The 17,393-nt window shown below is 49.0% G+C and overlaps 12 non-coding genes across 12 annotated transcripts; all 12 read left to right on the top strand.

Moving 5' to 3' along the window:
• The first annotated feature begins 756 nt into the window (after positions 1 to 756).
• trnay-gua (transfer RNA tyrosine (anticodon GUA)) lies at positions 757 to 849 on the top strand. The gene is made up of 2 exons: positions 757 to 793; positions 814 to 849. It is a non-coding gene; the product is annotated as a tRNA-Tyr (tRNA).
• A 1,331-nt stretch (positions 850 to 2,180) lies between these two features.
• Positions 2,181 to 2,272, top strand: trnay-gua (transfer RNA tyrosine (anticodon GUA)). Its single transcript is given in 2 exon segments — positions 2,181 to 2,217; positions 2,237 to 2,272. It is a non-coding gene; the product is annotated as a tRNA-Tyr (tRNA).
• A 1,331-nt stretch (positions 2,273 to 3,603) lies between these two features.
• Positions 3,604 to 3,695, top strand: trnay-gua (transfer RNA tyrosine (anticodon GUA)). The gene is given in 2 exon segments: positions 3,604 to 3,640; positions 3,660 to 3,695. It is a non-coding gene; the product is annotated as a tRNA-Tyr (tRNA).
• A 1,329-nt stretch (positions 3,696 to 5,024) lies between these two features.
• On the top strand, positions 5,025 to 5,119 carry trnay-gua (transfer RNA tyrosine (anticodon GUA)). The gene is given in 2 exon segments: positions 5,025 to 5,063; positions 5,083 to 5,119. It is a non-coding gene; the product is annotated as a tRNA-Tyr (tRNA).
• A 1,319-nt stretch (positions 5,120 to 6,438) lies between these two features.
• trnay-gua (transfer RNA tyrosine (anticodon GUA)) lies at positions 6,439 to 6,530 on the top strand. The gene is given in 2 exon segments: positions 6,439 to 6,475; positions 6,495 to 6,530. It is a non-coding gene; the product is annotated as a tRNA-Tyr (tRNA).
• Positions 6,531 to 7,861: 1,331 nt separating this feature from the next.
• On the top strand, positions 7,862 to 7,953 carry trnay-gua (transfer RNA tyrosine (anticodon GUA)). Its single transcript is given in 2 exon segments — positions 7,862 to 7,898; positions 7,918 to 7,953. It is a non-coding gene; the product is annotated as a tRNA-Tyr (tRNA).
• Positions 7,954 to 9,284: 1,331 nt separating this feature from the next.
• trnay-gua (transfer RNA tyrosine (anticodon GUA)) lies at positions 9,285 to 9,376 on the top strand. Its single transcript is given in 2 exon segments — positions 9,285 to 9,321; positions 9,341 to 9,376. It is a non-coding gene; the product is annotated as a tRNA-Tyr (tRNA).
• Positions 9,377 to 10,707: 1,331 nt separating this feature from the next.
• trnay-gua (transfer RNA tyrosine (anticodon GUA)) lies at positions 10,708 to 10,799 on the top strand. The gene is given in 2 exon segments: positions 10,708 to 10,744; positions 10,764 to 10,799. It is a non-coding gene; the product is annotated as a tRNA-Tyr (tRNA).
• Positions 10,800 to 12,130: 1,331 nt separating this feature from the next.
• On the top strand, positions 12,131 to 12,222 carry trnay-gua (transfer RNA tyrosine (anticodon GUA)). Its single transcript is given in 2 exon segments — positions 12,131 to 12,167; positions 12,187 to 12,222. It is a non-coding gene; the product is annotated as a tRNA-Tyr (tRNA).
• Positions 12,223 to 13,553: 1,331 nt separating this feature from the next.
• trnay-gua (transfer RNA tyrosine (anticodon GUA)) lies at positions 13,554 to 13,645 on the top strand. Its single transcript is given in 2 exon segments — positions 13,554 to 13,590; positions 13,610 to 13,645. It is a non-coding gene; the product is annotated as a tRNA-Tyr (tRNA).
• Positions 13,646 to 14,965: 1,320 nt separating this feature from the next.
• Positions 14,966 to 15,057, top strand: trnay-gua (transfer RNA tyrosine (anticodon GUA)). Its single transcript is given in 2 exon segments — positions 14,966 to 15,002; positions 15,022 to 15,057. It is a non-coding gene; the product is annotated as a tRNA-Tyr (tRNA).
• A 1,331-nt stretch (positions 15,058 to 16,388) lies between these two features.
• trnay-gua (transfer RNA tyrosine (anticodon GUA)) lies at positions 16,389 to 16,480 on the top strand. The gene is given in 2 exon segments: positions 16,389 to 16,425; positions 16,445 to 16,480. It is a non-coding gene; the product is annotated as a tRNA-Tyr (tRNA).
• Positions 16,481 to 17,393: the final 913 nt, after the last annotated feature.

Raw genomic sequence — 17,393 nt, 5'->3', positions numbered from 1 at the left:
TCGCTCGCTGCTGCTCCGCAATGTCGATTGGATACAAGGAGTGGGCCAGTTCTCTGATGGTCGTGGAGCAGCTTGGAGACGAGTGCGAAAAGGCGACTGAGAAGCAAATGAGGGAAACCTGCAAGAAGCTACTGGGGAATTAGCTCAAATGGTAGAGCGCTCGCTTAGCATGTGAGAGGTAGGGGGATCGATGCCTGCATTCTCCACTCTGCTTTTGGCTCAGAGCAATTCTCCAGAAAGAAATGTGGTCTCATGTGTCACTGAGTTCACGCCAGATGGGTCAAAGCACAGCAAACCTTTTTCTGCCATGTCATAAGCAAGACGTCTTGATTTTTGCAAAGATGGATATATGAGGCGAGAGAAGCCAAAAGAACGACTTGCGAGCATTGATTGCTTTTCTGAGCATTTGACTCAGGACCTTCGATTGAGCAGACTGATATGCTGCCTGCTGCGCGAAGAAGGCACTTGCCATGCAAGCGGCCAGGCAGCACGACCAAGTCGGGCAGCTTGCAAGGTCTTTAAATTCAGAATGCGCAGCTTGCAAAAAATCTGCGAGCCTGATAAGAAGTCAAAGCTACACTCTTGTGATTGTTAGTCACACGCGTTTTCCAGGCTGTAAAGAGTAGCTGGCGGTTGACAGTCCCACCGCGCTGCAGCATGGGCTGGTACTGAAGACGCACAGGCCACGCCACGAGTCCAGATGCGTCAACATGCTCACGGAAAACAATCATCGCACAGAAAAATCTTTGGCGCTTCCCTTCGATAGCTCAGTTGGTAGAGCGGAGGACTGTAGTGGAATACTCAGCCAAAGTCATCCTTAGGTCGCTGGTTCAATTCCGGCTCGAAGGAGCTAGTGTACTTTTGGATTAAGCAGCAATTCGCTCAAACCAGTTCTCATCACTTTATGGTGCATCATGTTGCCACGAAGGAGCAGGGCACCACTTTCCTCGTCTCAAACCTGAATGCACTCTGCATCCACCTTCACACAGCTGTTATGCTTGAGCATTTGTGTCTGCTCACCAGCACAGAGTTTTTTTAAATTTCAAAATTTGCATATAAAAATTTGTACAGTCCATTCAAAAGCAGTTCAGTACATTTAGCTGCGGTCAGCAATCCCATACACTACATTTGGGTGCTGACGGCAGTTCCGTTTGATACATTTCCTTGCTTTTCAGTTCAAGTACAATTCGGTACAATATGGGATACATTGTAGTGCATTCAACAAACTGCAGAGCAGCAATACTTCAAAGCACTCAGCACTCCCTTTCAGGCAAAACAAGTTGGCCATCAGTCAGACAGCGCTCTCGCCTGCTCCCTCACACACAGGGCGGCCGCTACTTTCCGGTCACCTCGCTTCCCTTCCACGGTCTCGTGCTCTTCTCGGCTTCTTTCTTCGTTACTGTGGCTTCGCGTCCTGCTGTTGCTCGCTCGCTGCTGCTCCGCAATGTCGATTGGATACAAGGAGTGGGCCAGTTCTCTGATGGTCGTGGAGCAGCTTGGAGACGAGTGCGAAAAGGCGACTGAGAAGCAAATGAGGGAAACCTTCAAGAAGCTACTGGGGAATTAGCTCAAATGGTAGAGCGCTCGCTTAGCATATGAGAGGTAGGGGGATCGATGCCTGCATTCTCCACTCTGCTTTTGGCTCAGAGCAATTCTCCAGAAAGAAATGTGGTCTCACGTGTCACTGAGTTCACGCCAGATGGGTCAAAGCACAGCAAACCTTTTTCTGCCATGTCATAAGCAAGACGTCTTGATTTTTGCAAAGATGGATATATGAGGCGAGAGAAGCCAAAAGAACGACTTGCGAGCATTGATTGCTTTTCTGAGCATTTGACTCAGGACCTTCGATTGAGCAGACTGATATGCTGCCTGCTGCGCGAAGAAGGCACTTGCCATGCAAGCGGCCAGGCAGCACGACCAAGTCGGGCAGCTTGCAAGGTCTTTAAATTCAGAATGCGCAGCTTGCAAAAAATCTGCGAGCCTGATAAGAAGTCAAAGCTACACTCTTGTGATTGTTAGTCACACGCGTTTTCCAGGCTGTAAAGAGTAGCTGGCGATTGACAGTCCCACCGCGCTGCAGCATGGGCTGGTACTGAAGACGCACAGGCCACGCCATGAGTCCAGATGCGTCAACATGCTCACGGAAAACAATCATCGCACAGAAAAATATTTGGCGCTTCCCTTCGATAGCTCAGTTGGTAGAGCGGAGGACTGTAGTGGAATACTCAGCAAAGTCATCCTTAGGTCGCTGGTTCAATTCCGGCTCGAAGGAGCTAGTGTACTTTTGGATTAAGCAGCAATTCGCTCAAACCAGTTCTCATCACTTTATGGTGCATCATGTTGCCACGAAGGAGCAGGACACCACTTTTCTCGTCTCAAACCTGAATGCACTCTGCATCCACCTTCACACAGCTGTTATGCTTGAGCATTTGTGTCTGCTCACCAGCACAGAGTTTTTTTAAATTTCAAAATTTGCATATAAAAATTTGTACAGTCCATTCAAAAGCAGTTCAGCACATTTAGCTGCGGTCAGCAATCCCATACACTACATTTGGGTGCTGACGGCAGTTCCGTTCGATACATTTCCTTGCTTTTCAGTTCAAGTACAATTCGGTACAATATGGGATACATTGTCGTGCATTCAACAAACTGCAGAGCAGCAACACTTCAAAGCACTCAGCACTCCCTTTCAGGCAAAACAAGTTGGCCATCAGTCAGACAGCGCTGTCGCCTGCTCCCTCACACACAGGGCGGCCGCTACTTTCCGGTCACCTCGCTTCCCTTCCACGGTCTCGTGCTCTTCTCGGCTTCTTTCTTCGTTACTGTGGCTTCGCGTCCTGCTGTTGCTCGCTCGCTGCTGCTCCGCAATGTCGATTGGATACAAGGAGTGGGCCAGTTCTCTGATGGTCGTGGAGCAGCTTGGAGACGAGTGCGAAAAGGCGACTGTGAAGCAAATGAGGGCAAACTGCAAGAAGCTACTGGGGAATTAGCTCAAATGGTCGAGCGCTCGCTTAGCATATGAGAGGTAGCGGGATCGATGCCTGCATTCTCCACTCTGCTTTTGGCTCAGAGCAATTCTCCAGAAAGAAATGTGGTCTCACGTGTCACTGAGTTCACGCCAGATGGGTCAAAGCACAGCAAACCTTTTTCTGCCATGTCATAAGCAAGACGTCTTGATTTTTGCAAAGATGGATATATGAGGCGAGAGAAGCCAAAAGAACGACTTGCGAGCATTGATTGCTTTTCTGAGCATTTGACTCAGGACCTTCGATTGAGCAGACTGATATGCTGCCTGCTGCGCGAAGAAGGCACTTGCCATGCAAGCGGCCAGGCAGCACGACCAAGTCGGGCAGCTTGCAAGGTCTTTAAATTCAGAATGCGCAGCTTGCAAAAAATCTGCGAGCCTGATAAGAAGTCAAAGCTACACTCTTGTGATTGTTAGTCACACGCGTTTTCCAGGCTGTAAAGAGTAGCTGGCGATTGACAGTCCCACCGCGCTGCAGCATGGGCTGGTACTGAAGACGCACAGGCCACGCCATGAGTCCAGATGCGTCAACATGCTCACGGAAAACAATCATCGCACAGAAAAATCTTTGGCGCTTCCCTTCGATAGCTCAGTTGGTAGAGCGGAGGACTGTAGTGGAATACTCAGCAAAGTCATCCTTAGGTCGCTAGTTCAATTCCGGCTCGAAGGAGCTAGTGTACTTTTGGATTAAGCAGCAATTCGCTCAAACCAGTTCTCATCACTTTATGGTGCATCATGTTGCCACGAAGGAGCAGGACACCACTTTTCTCGTCTCAAACCTGAATGCACTCTGCATCCACCTTCACACAGCTGTTATGCTTGAGCATTTGTGTCTGCTCACCAGCACAGAGTTTTTTTAAATTTCAAAATTTGCATATAAAAATTTGTACAGTCCATTCAAAAGCAGTTCAGTACATTTAGCTGCGGTCAGCAATCCCATACACTACATTTGGGTGCTGACGGCAGTTCCGTTCGATACATTTCCTTGCTTTTCAGTTCAAGTACAATTCGGTACAATATGGGATACATTGTAGTGCATTCAACAAACTGCAGAGCAGCAACACTTCAAAGCACTCAGCACTCCCTTTCAGGCAAAACAAGTTGGCCATCAGTCAGACAGCGCTCTCGCCTGCTCCCTCACACACAGGGCGGCCGCTACTTTCCGGTCACCTCGCTTCCCTTCCACGGTCTCGTGCTCTTCTCGGCTTCTTTCTTCGTTACTGTGGCTTCGCGTCCTGCTGTTGCTCGCTCGCTGCTGCTCCGCAATGTCGATTGGATACAAGGAGTGGGCCAGTTCTCTGATGGTCGTGGAGCAGCTTGGAGACGAGTGCGAAAAGGCGACTGAGAAGCAAATGAGGGAAACCTGCAAGAAGCTACTGGGGAATTAGCTCAAATGGTAGAGCGCTCGCTTAGCATATGAGAGGTAGGGGGATCGATGCCTGCATTCTCCGCTCTGCTTTTGGCTCAGAGCAATTCTCCAGAAAGAAATGTGGTCTCACGTGTCACTGAGTTCACGCCAGATGGGTCAAAGCACAGCAAACCTTTTTCTGCCATGTCATAAGCAAGACGTCTTGATTTTTGCAAAGATGGATATATGAGGCGAGAGAAGCCAAAAGAACGACTTGCGAGCATTGATTGTTTTTCTGAGCATTTGACTCAGGACCTTCGATTGAGCAGACTGATATGCTGCCTGCTGCGCGAAGAAGGCACTTGCCATGCAAGCGGCCAGGCAGCACGACCAAGTCGGGCAGCTTGCAAGGTCTTTAAATTCAGAATGCGCAGCTTGCAAAAAATCTGCGAGCCTGATAAGAAGTCAAAGCTACACTCTTGTGATTGTTAGTCACACGCGTTTTCCAGGCTGTAAAGAGTAGCTGGCGGTTGACAGTCCCACCGCGCTGCAGCATGGGCTGGTACTGAAGACGCACAGGCCACGCCATGAGTCCAGATGCGTCAACATGCTCACGGAAAACAATCATCGCACAGAAAAATCTTCGGTGCTTCCTTTCGATAGCTCAGTTGGTAGAGCGGAGGACTGTAGTGGAATACTCAGCAAAGTCATCCTTAGGTCGCTGGTTCAATTCCGGATCCAAGGAGCTAGTGTACTTTTGGATTAAGCAGCAATTCGCTCAAACCAGTTCTCATCACTTTATGGTGCATCATGTTGCCACGAAGGAGCAGGACACCACTTTTCTCGTCTCAAACCTGAATGCACTCTGCATCCACCTTCACACAGCTGTTATGCTTGAGCATTTGTGTCTGCTCACCAGCACAGAGTTTTTTTAAATTTCAAAATTTGCATATAAAAATTTGTACAGTCCATTCAAAAGCAGTTCAGTACATTTAGCTGCGGTCAGCAATCCCATACACTACATTTGGGTGCTGACGGCAGTTCCGTTCGATACATTTCCTTGCTTTTCAGTTCAAGTACAATTCGGTACAATATGGGATACATTGTAGTACTGCAGAGCAGCAACACTTCAAAGCACTCAGCACTCCCTTTCAGGCAAAACAAGTTGGCTATCAGTCAGACAGCGCTGTCGCCTGCTCCCTCACACACAGGGCGGCCGCTACTTTCCGGTCACCTCGCTTCCCTTCCACGGTCTCGTGCTCTTCTCGGCTTCTTTCTTCGTTACTGTGGCTTCGCGTCCTGCTGTTGCTCGCTCGCTGCTGCTCCGCAATGTCGATTGGATACAAGGAGTGGGCCAGTTCTCTGATGGTCGTGGAGCAGCTTGGAGACGAGTGCGAAAAGGCGACTGTGAAGCAAATGAGGGCAACCTGCAAGAAGCTACTGGGGAATTAGCTCAAATGGTCGAGCGCTCGCTTAGCATGTGAGAGGTAGCGGGATCGATGCCTGCATTCTCCACTCTGCTTTTGGCTCAGAGCAATTCTCCAGAAAGAAATGTGGTCTCACGTGTCACTGAGTTCACGCCAGATGGGTCAAAGCACAGCAAACCTTTTTCTGCCATGTCATAAGCAAGACGTCTTGATTTTTGCAAAGATGGATATATGAGGCGAGAGAAGCCAAAAGAACGACTTGCGAGCATTGATTGCTTTTCTGAGCATTTGACTCAGGACCTTTGATTGAGCAGACTGATATGCTGCCTGCTGCGCGAAGAAGGCACTTGCCATGCAAGCGGCCAGGCAGCACGACCAAGTCGGGCAGCTTGCAAGGTCTTTAAATTCAGAATGCGCAGCTTGCAAAAAATCTGCGAGCCTGATAAGAAGTCAAAGCTACACTCTTGTGATTGTTAGTCACACGCGTTTTCCAGGCTGTAAAGAGTAGCTGGCGGTTGACAGTCCCACCGCGCTGCAGCATGGGCTGGTACTGAAGACGCACAGGCCACGCCATGAGTCCAGATGCGTCAACATGCTCACGGAAAACAATCATCGCACAGAAAAATCTTTGGCGCTTCCCTTCGATAGCTCAGTTGGTAGAGCGGAGGACTGTAGTGGAATACTCAGCAAAGTCATCCTTAGGTCGCTGGTTCAATTCCGGCTCGAAGGAGCTAGTGTACTTTTGGATTAAGCAGCAATTCGCTCAAACCAGTTCTCATCACTTTATGGTGCATCATGTTGCCACGAAGGAGCAGGACACCACTTTTCTCGTCTCAAACCTGAATGCACTCTGCATCCACCTTCACACAGCTGTTATGCTTGAGCATTTGTGTCTGCTCACCAGCACAGAGTTTTTTTAAATTTCAAAATTTGCATATAAAAATTTGTACAGTCCATTCAAAAGCAGTTCAGTACATTTAGCTGCGGTCAGCAATCCCATACACTACATTTGGGTGCTGACGGCAGTTCCGTTCGATACATTTCCTTGCTTTTCAGTTCAAGTACAATTCGGTACAATATGGGATACATTGTAGTGCATTCAACAAACTGCAGAGCAGCAACACTTCAAAGCACTCAGCACTCCCTTTCAGGCAAAACAAGTTGGCCATCAGTCAGACAGCGCTGTCGCCTGCTCCCTCACACACAGGGCGGCCGCTACTTTCCGGTCACCTCGCTTCCCTTCCACGGTCTCGTGCTCTTCTCGGCTTCTTTCTTCGTTACTGTGGCTTCGCGTCCTGCTGTTGCTCGCTTGCTGCTGCTCCGCAATGTCGATTGGATACAAGGAGTGGGCCAGTTCTCTGATGGTCGTGGAGCAGCTTGGAGACGAGTGCGAAAAGGCGACTGAGAAGCAAATGAGGGCAACCTTCCAGAAGCTACTGGGGAATTAGCTCAAATGGTAGAGCGCTCGCTTAGCATATGAGAGGTAGGGGGATCGATGCCTGCATTCTCCACTCTGCTTTTGGCTCAGAGCAATTCTCCAGAAAGAAATGTGGTCTCACGTGTCACTGAGTTCACGCCAGATGGGTCAAAGCACAGCAAACCTTTTTCTGCCATGTCATAAGCAAGACGTCTTGATTTTTGCAAAGATGGATATATGAGGCGAGAGAAGCCAAAAGAACGACTTGCGAGCATTGATTGCTTTTCTGAGCATTTGACTCAGGACCTTCGATTGAGCAGACTGATATGCTGCCTGCTGCGCGAAGAAGGCACTTGCCATGCAAGCGGCCAGGCAGCACGACCAAGTCGGGCAGCTTGCAAGGTCTTTAAATTCAGAATGCGCAGCTTGCAAAAAATCTGCGAGCCTGATAAGAAGTCAAAGCTACACTCTTGTGATTGTTAGTCACACGCGTTTTCCAGGCTGTAAAGAGTAGCTGGCGATTGACAGTCCCACCGCGCTGCAGCATGGGCTGGTACTGAAGACGCACAGGCCACGCCATGAGTCCAGATGCGTCAACATGCTCACGGAAAACAATCATCGCACAGAAAAATCTTTGGCGCTTCCCTTCGATAGCTCAGTTGGTAGAGCGGAGGACTGTAGTGGAATACTCAGCAAAGTCATCCTTAGGTCGCTAGTTCAATTCCGGCTCGAAGGAGCTAGTGTACTTTTGGATTAAGCAGCAATTCGCTCAAACCAGTTCTCATCACTTTATGGTGCATCATGTTGCCACGAAGGAGCAGGACACCACTTTTCTCGTCTCAAACCTGAATGCACTCTGCATCCACCTTCACACAGCTGTTATGCTTGAGCATTTGTGTCTGCTCACCAGCACAGAGTTTTTTTAAATTTCAAAATTTGCATATAAAAATTTGTACAGTCCATTCAAAAGCAGTTCAGTACATTTAGCTGCGGTCAGCAATCCCATACACTACATTTGGGTGCTGACGGCAGTTCCGTTCGATACATTTCCTTGCTTTTCAGTTCAAGTACAATTCGGTACAATATGGGATACATTGTAGTGCATTCAACAAACTGCAGAGCAGCAACACTTCAAAGCACTCAGCACTCCCTTTCAGGCAAAACAAGTTGGCCATCAGTCAGACAGCGCTCTCGCCTGCTCCCTCACACACAGGGCGGCCGCTACTTTCCGGTCACCTCGCTTCCCTTCCACGGTCTCGTGCTCTTCTCGGCTTCTTTCTTCGTTACTGTGGCTTCGCGTCCTGCTGTTGCTCGCTCGCTGCTGCTCCGCAATGTCGATTGGATACAAGGAGTGGGCCAGTTCTCTGATGGTCGTGGAGCAGCTTGGAGACGAGTGCGAAAAGGCGACTGAGAAGCAAATGAGGGCAACCTTCCAGAAGCTACTGGGGAATTAGCTCAAATGGTAGAGCGCTCGCTTAGCATATGAGAGGTAGGGGGATCGATGCCTGCATTCTCCGCTCTGCTTTTGGCTCAGAGCAATTCTCCAGAAAGAAATGTGGTCTCACGTGTCACTGAGTTCACGCCAGATGGGTCAAAGCACAGCAAACCTTTTTCTGCCATGTCATAAGCAAGACGTCTTGATTTTTGCAAAGATGGATATATGAGGCGAGAGAAGCCAAAAGAACGACTTGCGAGCATTGATTGTTTTTCTGAGCATTTGACTCAGGACCTTCGATTGAGCAGACTGATATGCTGCCTGCTGCGCGAAGAAGGCACTTGCCATGCAAGCGGCCAGGCAGCACGACCAAGTCGGGCAGCTTGCAAGGTCTTTAAATTCAGAATGCGCAGCTTGCAAAAAATCTGCGAGCCTGATAAGAAGTCAAAGCTACACTCTTGTGATTGTTAGTCACACGCGTTTTCCAGGCTGTAAAGAGTAGCTGGCGATTGACAGTCCCACCGCGCTGCAGCATGGGCTGGTACTGAAGACGCACAGGCCACGCCATGAGTCCAGATGCGTCAACATGCTCACGGAAAACAATCATCGCACAGAAAAATCTTTGGTGCTTCCTTTCGATAGCTCAGTTGGTAGAGCGGAGGACTGTAGTGGAATACTCAGCAAAGTCATCCTTAGGTCGCTGGTTCAATTCCGGCTCGAAGGAGCTAGTGTACTTTTGGATTAAGCAGCAATTCGCTCAAACCAGTTCTCATCACTTTATGGTGCATCATGTTGCCACGAAGGAGCAGGACACCACTTTTCTCATCTCAAACCTGAATGCACTCTGCATCCACCTTCACACAGCTGTTATGCTTGAGCATTTGTGTCTGCTCACCAGCACAGAGTTTTTTTAAATTTCAAAATTTGCATATAAAAATTTGTACAGTCCATTCAAAAGCAGTTCAGTACATTTAGCTGCGGTCAGCAATCCCATACACTACATTTGGGTGCTGACGGCAGTTCCGTTCGATACATTTCCTTGCTTTTCAGTTCAAGTACAATTCGGTACAATATGGGATACATTGTAGTGCATTCAACAAACTGCAGAGCAGCAACACTTCAAAGCACTCAGCACTCCCTTTCAGGCAAAACAAGTTGGCCATCAGTCAGACAGCGCTCTCGCCTGCTCCCTCACACACAGGGCGGCCGCTACTTTCCGGTCACCTCGCTTCCCTTCCACGGTCTCGTGCTCTTCTCGGCTTCTTTCTTCGTTACTGTGGCTTCGCGTCCTGCTGTTGCTCGCTCGCTGCTGCTCCGCAATGTCGATTGGATACAAGGAGTGGGCCAGTTCTCTGATGGTCGTGGAGCAGCTTGGAGACGAGTGCGAAAAGGCGACTGAGAAGCAAATGAGGGAAACCTGCAACAAGCTACTGGGGAATTAGCTCAAATGGTAGAGCGCTCGCTTAGCATATGAGAGGTAGGGGGATCGATGCCTGCATTCTCCACTCTGCTTTTGGCTCAGAGCAATTCTCCAGAAAGAAATGTGGTCTCACGTGTCACTGAGTTCACGCCAGATGGGTCAAAGCACAGCAAACCTTTTTCTGCCATGTCATAAGCAAGACGTCTTGATTTTTGCAAAGATGGATATATGAGGCGAGAGAAGCCAAAAGAACGACTTGCGAGCATTGATTGCTTTTCTGAGCATTTGACTCAGGACCTTCGATTGAGCAGACTGATATGCTGCCTGCTGCGCGAAGAAGGCACTTGCCATGCAAGCGGCCAGGCAGCACGACCAAGTCGGGCAGCTTGCAAGGTCTTTAAATTCAGAATGCGCAGCTTGCAAAAAATCTGCGAGCCTGATAAGAAGTCAAAGCTACACTCTTGTGATTGTTAGTCAAACGCGTTTTCCAGGCTGTAAAGAGTAGCTGGCGATTGACAGTCCCACCGCGCTGCAGCATGGGCTGGTACTGAAGACGCACAGGCCACGCCATGAGTCCAGATGCGTCAACATGCTCACGGAAAACAATCATCGCACAGAAAAATCTTTGGCGCTTCCCTTCGATAGCTCAGTTGGTAGAGCGGAGGACTGTAGTGGAATACTCAGCAAAGTCATCCTTAGGTCGCTAGTTCAATTCCGGCTCGAAGGAGCTAGTGTACTTTTGGATTAAGCAGCAATTCGCTCAAACCAGTTCTCATCACTTTATGGTGCATCATGTTGCCACGAAGGAGCAGGACACCACTTTTCTCGTCTCAAACCTGAATGCACTCTGCATCCACCTTCACACAGCTGTTATGCTTGAGCATTTGTGTCTGCTCACCAGCACAGAGTTTTTTTAAATTTCAAAATTTGCATATAAAAATTTGTACAGTCCATTCAAAAGCAGTTCAGTACATTTAGCTGCGGTCAGCAATCCCATACACTACATTTGGGTGCTGACGGCAGTTCCGTTCGATACATTTCCTTGCTTTTCAGTTCAAGTACAATTCGGTACAATATGGGATACATTGTAGTGCATTCAACAAACTGCAGAGCAGCAACACTTCAAAGCACTCAGCACTCCCTTTCAGGCAAAACAAGTTGGCCATCAGTCAGACAGCGCTCTCGCCTGCTCCCTCACACACAGGGCGGCCGCTACTTTCCGGTCACCTCGCTTCCCTTCCACGGTCTCGTGCTCTTCTCGGCTTCTTTCTTCGTTACTGTGGCTTCGCGTCCTGCTGTTGCTCGCTCGCTGCTGCTCCGCAATGTCGATTGGATACAAGGAGTGGGCCAGTTCTCTGATGGTCGTGGAGCAGCTTGGAGACGAGTGCGAAAAGGCGACTGAGAAGCAAATGAGGGCAACCTTCCAGAAGCTACTGGGGAATTAGCTCAAATGGTAGAGCGCTCGCTTAGCATATGAGAGGTAGGGGGATCGATGCCTGCATTCTCCGCTCTGCTTTTGGCTCAGAGCAATTCTCCAGAAAGAAATGTGGTCTCACGTGTCACTGAGTTCACGCCAGATGGGTCAAAGCACAGCAAACCTTTTTCTGCCATGTCATAAGCAAGACGTCTTGATTTTTGCAAAGATGGATATATGAGGCGAGAGAAGCCAAAAGAACGACTTGCGAGCATTGATTGTTTTTCTGAGCATTTGACTCAGGACCTTCGATTGAGCAGACTGATATGCTGCCTGCTGCGCGAAGAAGGCACTTGCCATGCAAGCGGCCAGGCAGCACGACCAAGTCGGGCAGCTTGCAAGGTCTTTAAATTCAGAATGCGCAGCTTGCAAAAAATCTGCGAGCCTGATAAGAAGTCAAAGCTACACTCTTGTGATTGTTAGTCACACGCGTTTTCCAGGCTGTAAAGAGTAGCTGGCGATTGACAGTCCCACCGCGCTGCAGCATGGGCTGGTACTGAAGACGCACAGGCCACGCCATGAGTCCAGATGCGTCAACATGCTCACGGAAAACAATCATCGCACAGAAAAATCTTTGGTGCTTCCTTTCGATAGCTCAGTTGGTAGAGCGGAGGACTGTAGTGGAATACTCAGCAAAGTCATCCTTAGGTCGCTGGTTCAATTCCGGCTCGAAGGAGCTAGTGTACTTTTGGATTAAGCAGCAATTCGCTCAAACCAGTTCTCATCACTTTATGGTGCATCATGTTGCCACGAAGGAGCAGGACACCACTTTTCTCATCTCAAACCTGAATGCACTCTGCATCCACCTTCACACAGCTGTTATGCTTGAGCATTTGTGTCTGCTCACCAGCACAGAGTTTTTTTAAATTTCAAAATTTGCATATAAAAATTTGTACAGTCCATTCAAAAGCAGTTCAGTACATTTAGCTGCGGTCAGCAATCCCATACACTACATTTGGGTGCTGACGGCAGTTCCGTTCGATACATTTCCTTGCTTTTCAGTTCAAGTACAATTCGGTACAATATGGGATACATTGTAGTACATTCAACAAACTGCAGAGCAGCAACACTTCAAAGCACTCAGCACTCCCTTTCAGGCAAAACAAGTTGGCTATCAGTCAGACAGCGCTGTCGCCTGCTCCCTCACACACAGGGCGGCCGCTACTTTCCGGTCACCTCGCTTCCCTTCCACGGTCTCGTGCTCTTCTCGGCTTCTTTCTTCGTTACTGTGGCTTCGCGTCCTGCTGTTGCTCGCTCGCTGCTGCTCCGCAATGTCGATTGGATACAAGGAGTGGGCCAGTTCTCTGATGGTCGTGGAGCAGCTTGGAGACGAGTGCGAAAAGGCGACTGAGAAGCAAATGAGGGAAACCTGCAAGAAGCTGCTGGGGAATTAGCTCAAATGGTAGAGCGCTAGCTTAGCATATGAGAGGTAGTGGGATCGATGCCTGCATTCTCCACTCTGCTTTTGGCTCAGAGCAATTCTCCAGAAAGAAATGTGGTCTCACGTGTCACTGAGTTCACGCCAGATGGGTCAAAGCACAGCAAACCTTTTTCTGCCATGTCATAAGCAAGACGTCTTGATTTTTGCAAAGATGGATATATCAGGCGAGAGAAGCCAAAAGAACGACTTGCGAGCATTGATTGCTTTTCTGAGCATTTGACTCAGGACCTTCGATTGAGCAGACTGATATGCTGCCTGCTGCGCGAAGAAGGCATTTGCCATGCAAGCGGCCAGGCAGCACGACCAAGTCGGGCAGCTTGCAAGGTCTTTAAATTCAGAATGCGCAGCTTGCAAAAAATCTGCGAGCCTGATAAGAAGTCAAAGCTACACTCTTGTGATTGTTAGTCACGCGCGTTTTCCAGGCTGTAAAGAGTAGCTGGCGGTTGACAGTCCCACCGCGCTACAGCATGGGCTGGTACTGAAGACGCACAGGCCACGCCATGAGTCCAGATGCGTCAACATGCTCACGGAAAACAATCATCGCACAGAAAAATCTTTGGTGCTTCCTTTCGATAGCTCAGTTGGTAGAGCGGAGGACTGTAGTGGAATACTCAGCAAAGTCATCCTTCGGTCGCTGGTTCAATTCCGGCTCGAAGGAGCTAGTGTACTTTTGGATTAAGCAGCAATTCGCTCAAACCAGTTCTCATCACTTTATGGTGCATCATGTTGCCACGAAGGAGCAGGACACCACTTTTCTCGTCTCAAACCTGAATGCACTCTGCATCCACCTTCACACAGCTGTTATGCTTGAGCATTTGTGTCTGCTCACCAGCACAGAGTTTTTTTAAATTTCAAAATTTGCATATAAAAATTTGTACAGTCCATTCAAAAGCAGTTCAGTACATTTAGCTGCGGTCAGCAATCCCATACACTACATTTGGGTGCTGACGGCAGTTCCGTTCGATACATTTCCTTGCTTTTCAGTTCAAGTACAATTCGGTACAATATGGGATACATTGTAGTACTGCAGAGCAGCAACACTTCAAAGCACTCAGCACTCCCTTTCAGGCAAAACAAGTTGGCTATCAGTCAGACAGCGCTGTCGCCTGCTCCCTCACACACAGGGCGGCCGCTACTTTCCGGTCACCTCGCTTCCCTTCCACGGTCTCGTGCTCTTCTCGGCTTCTTTCTTCGTTACTGTGGCTTCGCGTCCTGCTGTTGCTCGCTCGCTGCTGCTCCGCAATGTCGATTGGATACAAGGAGTGGGCCAGTTCTCTGATGGTCGTGGAGCAGCTTGGAGACGAGTGCGAAAAGGCGACTGTGAAGCAAATGAGGGCAACCTGCAAGAAGCTACTGGGGAATTAGCTCAAATGGTCGAGCGCTCGCTTAGCATGTGAGAGGTAGCGGGATCGATGCCTGCATTCTCCACTCTGCTTTTGGCTCAGAGCATTTCTCCAGAAAGAAATGTGGTCTCACGTGTCACTGAGTTCACGTCAGATGGGTCAAAGCACAGCAAACCTTTTTCTGCCATGTCATAAGCAAGACGTCTTGATTTTTGCAAAGATGGATATATGAGGCGAGAGAAGCCAAAAGAACGACTTGCGAGCATTGATTGCTTTTCTGAGCATTTGACTCAGGACCTTTGATTGAGCAGACTGATATGCTGCCTGCTGCGCGAAGAAGGCACTTGCCATGCAAGCGGCCAGGCAGCACGACCAAGTCGGGCAGCTTGCAAGGTCTTTAAATTCAGAATGCGCAGCTTGCAAAAAATCTGCGAGCCTGATAAGAAGTCAAAGCTACACTCTTGTGATTGTTAGTCACACGCGTTTTCCAGGCTGTAAAGAGTAGCTGGCGGTTGACAGTCCCACCGCGCTGCAGCATGGGCTGGTACTGAAGACGCACAGGCCACGCCATGAGTCCAGATGCGTCAACATGCTCACGGAAAACAATCATCGCACAGAAAACTCTTTGGCGCTTCCCTTCGATAGCTCAGTTGGTAGAGCGGAGGACTGTAGTAGAATACTCAGCAAAGTCATCCTTAGGTAGCTGGTTCAATTCCGGCTCGAAGGAGCTAGTGTACTTTTGGATTAAGCAGCAATTCGCTCAAACCAGTTCTCATCACTTTATGGTGCATCATGTTGCCACGAAGGAGCAGGACACCACTTTTCTCGTCTCAAACCTGAATGCACTCTGCATCCACCTTCACACAGCTGTTATGCTTGAGCATTTGTGTCTGCTCACCAGCACAGAGTTTTTTTAAATTTCAAAATTTGCATATAAAAATTTGTACAGTCCATTCAAAAGCAGTTCAGTACATTTAGCTGCGGTCAGCAATCCCATACACTACATTTGGGTGCTGACGGCAGTTCCGTTCGATACATTTCCTTGCTTTTCAGTTCAAGTACAATTCGGTACAATATGGGATACATTGTAGTGCATTCAACAAACTGCAGAGCAGCAACACTTCAAAGCACTCAGCACTCCCTTTCAGGCAAAACAAGTTGGCCATCAGTCAGACAGCGCTCTCGCCTGCTCCCTCACACACAGGGCGGCCGCTACTTTCCGGTCACCTCGCTTCCCTTCCACGGTCTCGTGCTCTTCTCGGCTTCTTTCTTCGTTACTGTGGCTTCGCGTCCTGCTGTTGCTCGCTCGCTGCTGCTCCGCAATGTCGATTGGATACAAGGAGTGGGCCAGTTCTCTGATGGTCGTGGAGCAGCTTGGAGACGAGTGCGAAAAGGCGACTGAGAAGCAAATGAGGGAAACCTTCAAGAAGCTACTGGGGAATTAGCTCAAATGGTAGAGCGCTCGCTTAGCATATGAGAGGTAGGGGGATCGATGCCTGCATTCTCCACTCTGCTTTTGGCTCAGAGCAATTCTCCAGAAAGAAATGTGGTCTCACGTGTCACTGAGTTCACGCCAGATGGGTCAAAGCACAGCAAACCTTTTTCTGCCATGTCATAAGCAAGACGTCTTGATTTTTGCAAAGATGGATATATGAGGCGAGAGAAGCCAAAAGAACGACTTGCGAGCATTGATTGCTTTTCTGAGCATTTGACTCAGGACCTTCGATTGAGCAGACTGATATGCTGCCTGCTGCGCGAAGAAGGCACTTGCCATGCAAGCGGCCAGGCAGCACGACCAAGTCGGGCAGCTTGCAAGGTCTTTAAATTCAGAATGCGCAGCTTGCAAAAAATCTGCGAGCCTGATAAGAAGTCAAAGCTACACTCTTGTGATTGTTAGTCACACGCGTTTTCCAGGCTGTAAAGAGTAGCTGGCGATTGACAGTCCCACCGCGCTGCAGCATGGGCTGGTACTGAAGACGCACAGGCCACGCCATGAGTCCAGATGCGTCAACATGCTCACGGAAAACAATCATCGCACAGAAAAATCTTTGGCGCTTCCCTTCGATAGCTCAGTTGATAGAGCGGAGGACTGTAGTAGAATACTCAGCAAAGTCATCCTTAGGTCGCTGGTTCAATTCCGGCTCGAAGGAGCTAGTGTACTTTTGGATTAAGCAGCAATTCGCTCAAACCAGTTCTCATCACTTTATGGTGCATCATGTTGCCACGAAGGAGCAGGACACCACTTTTCTCGTCTCAAACCTGAATGCACTCTGCATCCACCTTCACACAGCTGTTATGCTTGAGCATTTGTGTCTGCTCACCAGCACAGAGTTTTTTTAAATTTCAAAATTTGCATATAAAAATTTGTACAGTCCATTCAAAAGCAGTTCAGTACATTTAGCTGCGGTCAGCAATCCCATACACTACATTTGGGTGCTGACGGCAGTTCCGTTCGATACATTTCCTTGCTTTTCAGTTCAAGTACAATTCGGTACAATATGGGATACATTGTAGTGCATTCAACAAACTGCAGAGCAGCAACACTTCAAAGCACTCAGCACTCCCTTTCAGGCAAAACAAGTTGGCCATCAGTCAGACAGCGCTCTCGCCTGCTCCCTCACACACAGGGCGGCCGCTACTTTCCGGTCACCTCGCTTCCCTTCCACGGTCTCGTGCTCTTCTCGGCTTCTTTCTTCGTTACTGTGGCTTCGCGTCCTGCTGTTGCTCGCTCGCTGCTGCTCCGCAATGTCGATTGGATACAAGGAGTGGGCCAGTTCTCTGATGGTCGTGGAGCAGCTTGGAGACGAGTGCGAAAAGGCGACTGAGAAGCAAATGAGGGAAACCTTCAAGAAGCTACTGGGGAATTAGCTCAAATGGTAGAGCGCTCGCTTAGCATATGAGAGGTAGGGGGATCGATGCCTGCATTCTCCACTCTGCTTTTGGCTCAGAGCAATTCTCCAGAAAGAAATGTGGTCTCACGTGTCACTGAGTTCACGCCAGATGGGTCAAAGCACAGCAAACCTTTTTCTGCCATGTCATAAGCAAGACGTCTTGATTTTTGCA

Source organism: Pristiophorus japonicus, unplaced genomic scaffold (assembly GCF_044704955.1).
Source record: "Pristiophorus japonicus isolate sPriJap1 unplaced genomic scaffold, sPriJap1.hap1 HAP1_SCAFFOLD_207, whole genome shotgun sequence".
NCBI classification, from domain to species: Eukaryota; Metazoa; Chordata; class Chondrichthyes; family Pristiophoridae; genus Pristiophorus; species Pristiophorus japonicus.
The sequence above is the reverse complement of the archived record's forward strand: the minus strand, read 5'-3'. Positions and strand labels throughout refer to the sequence as shown.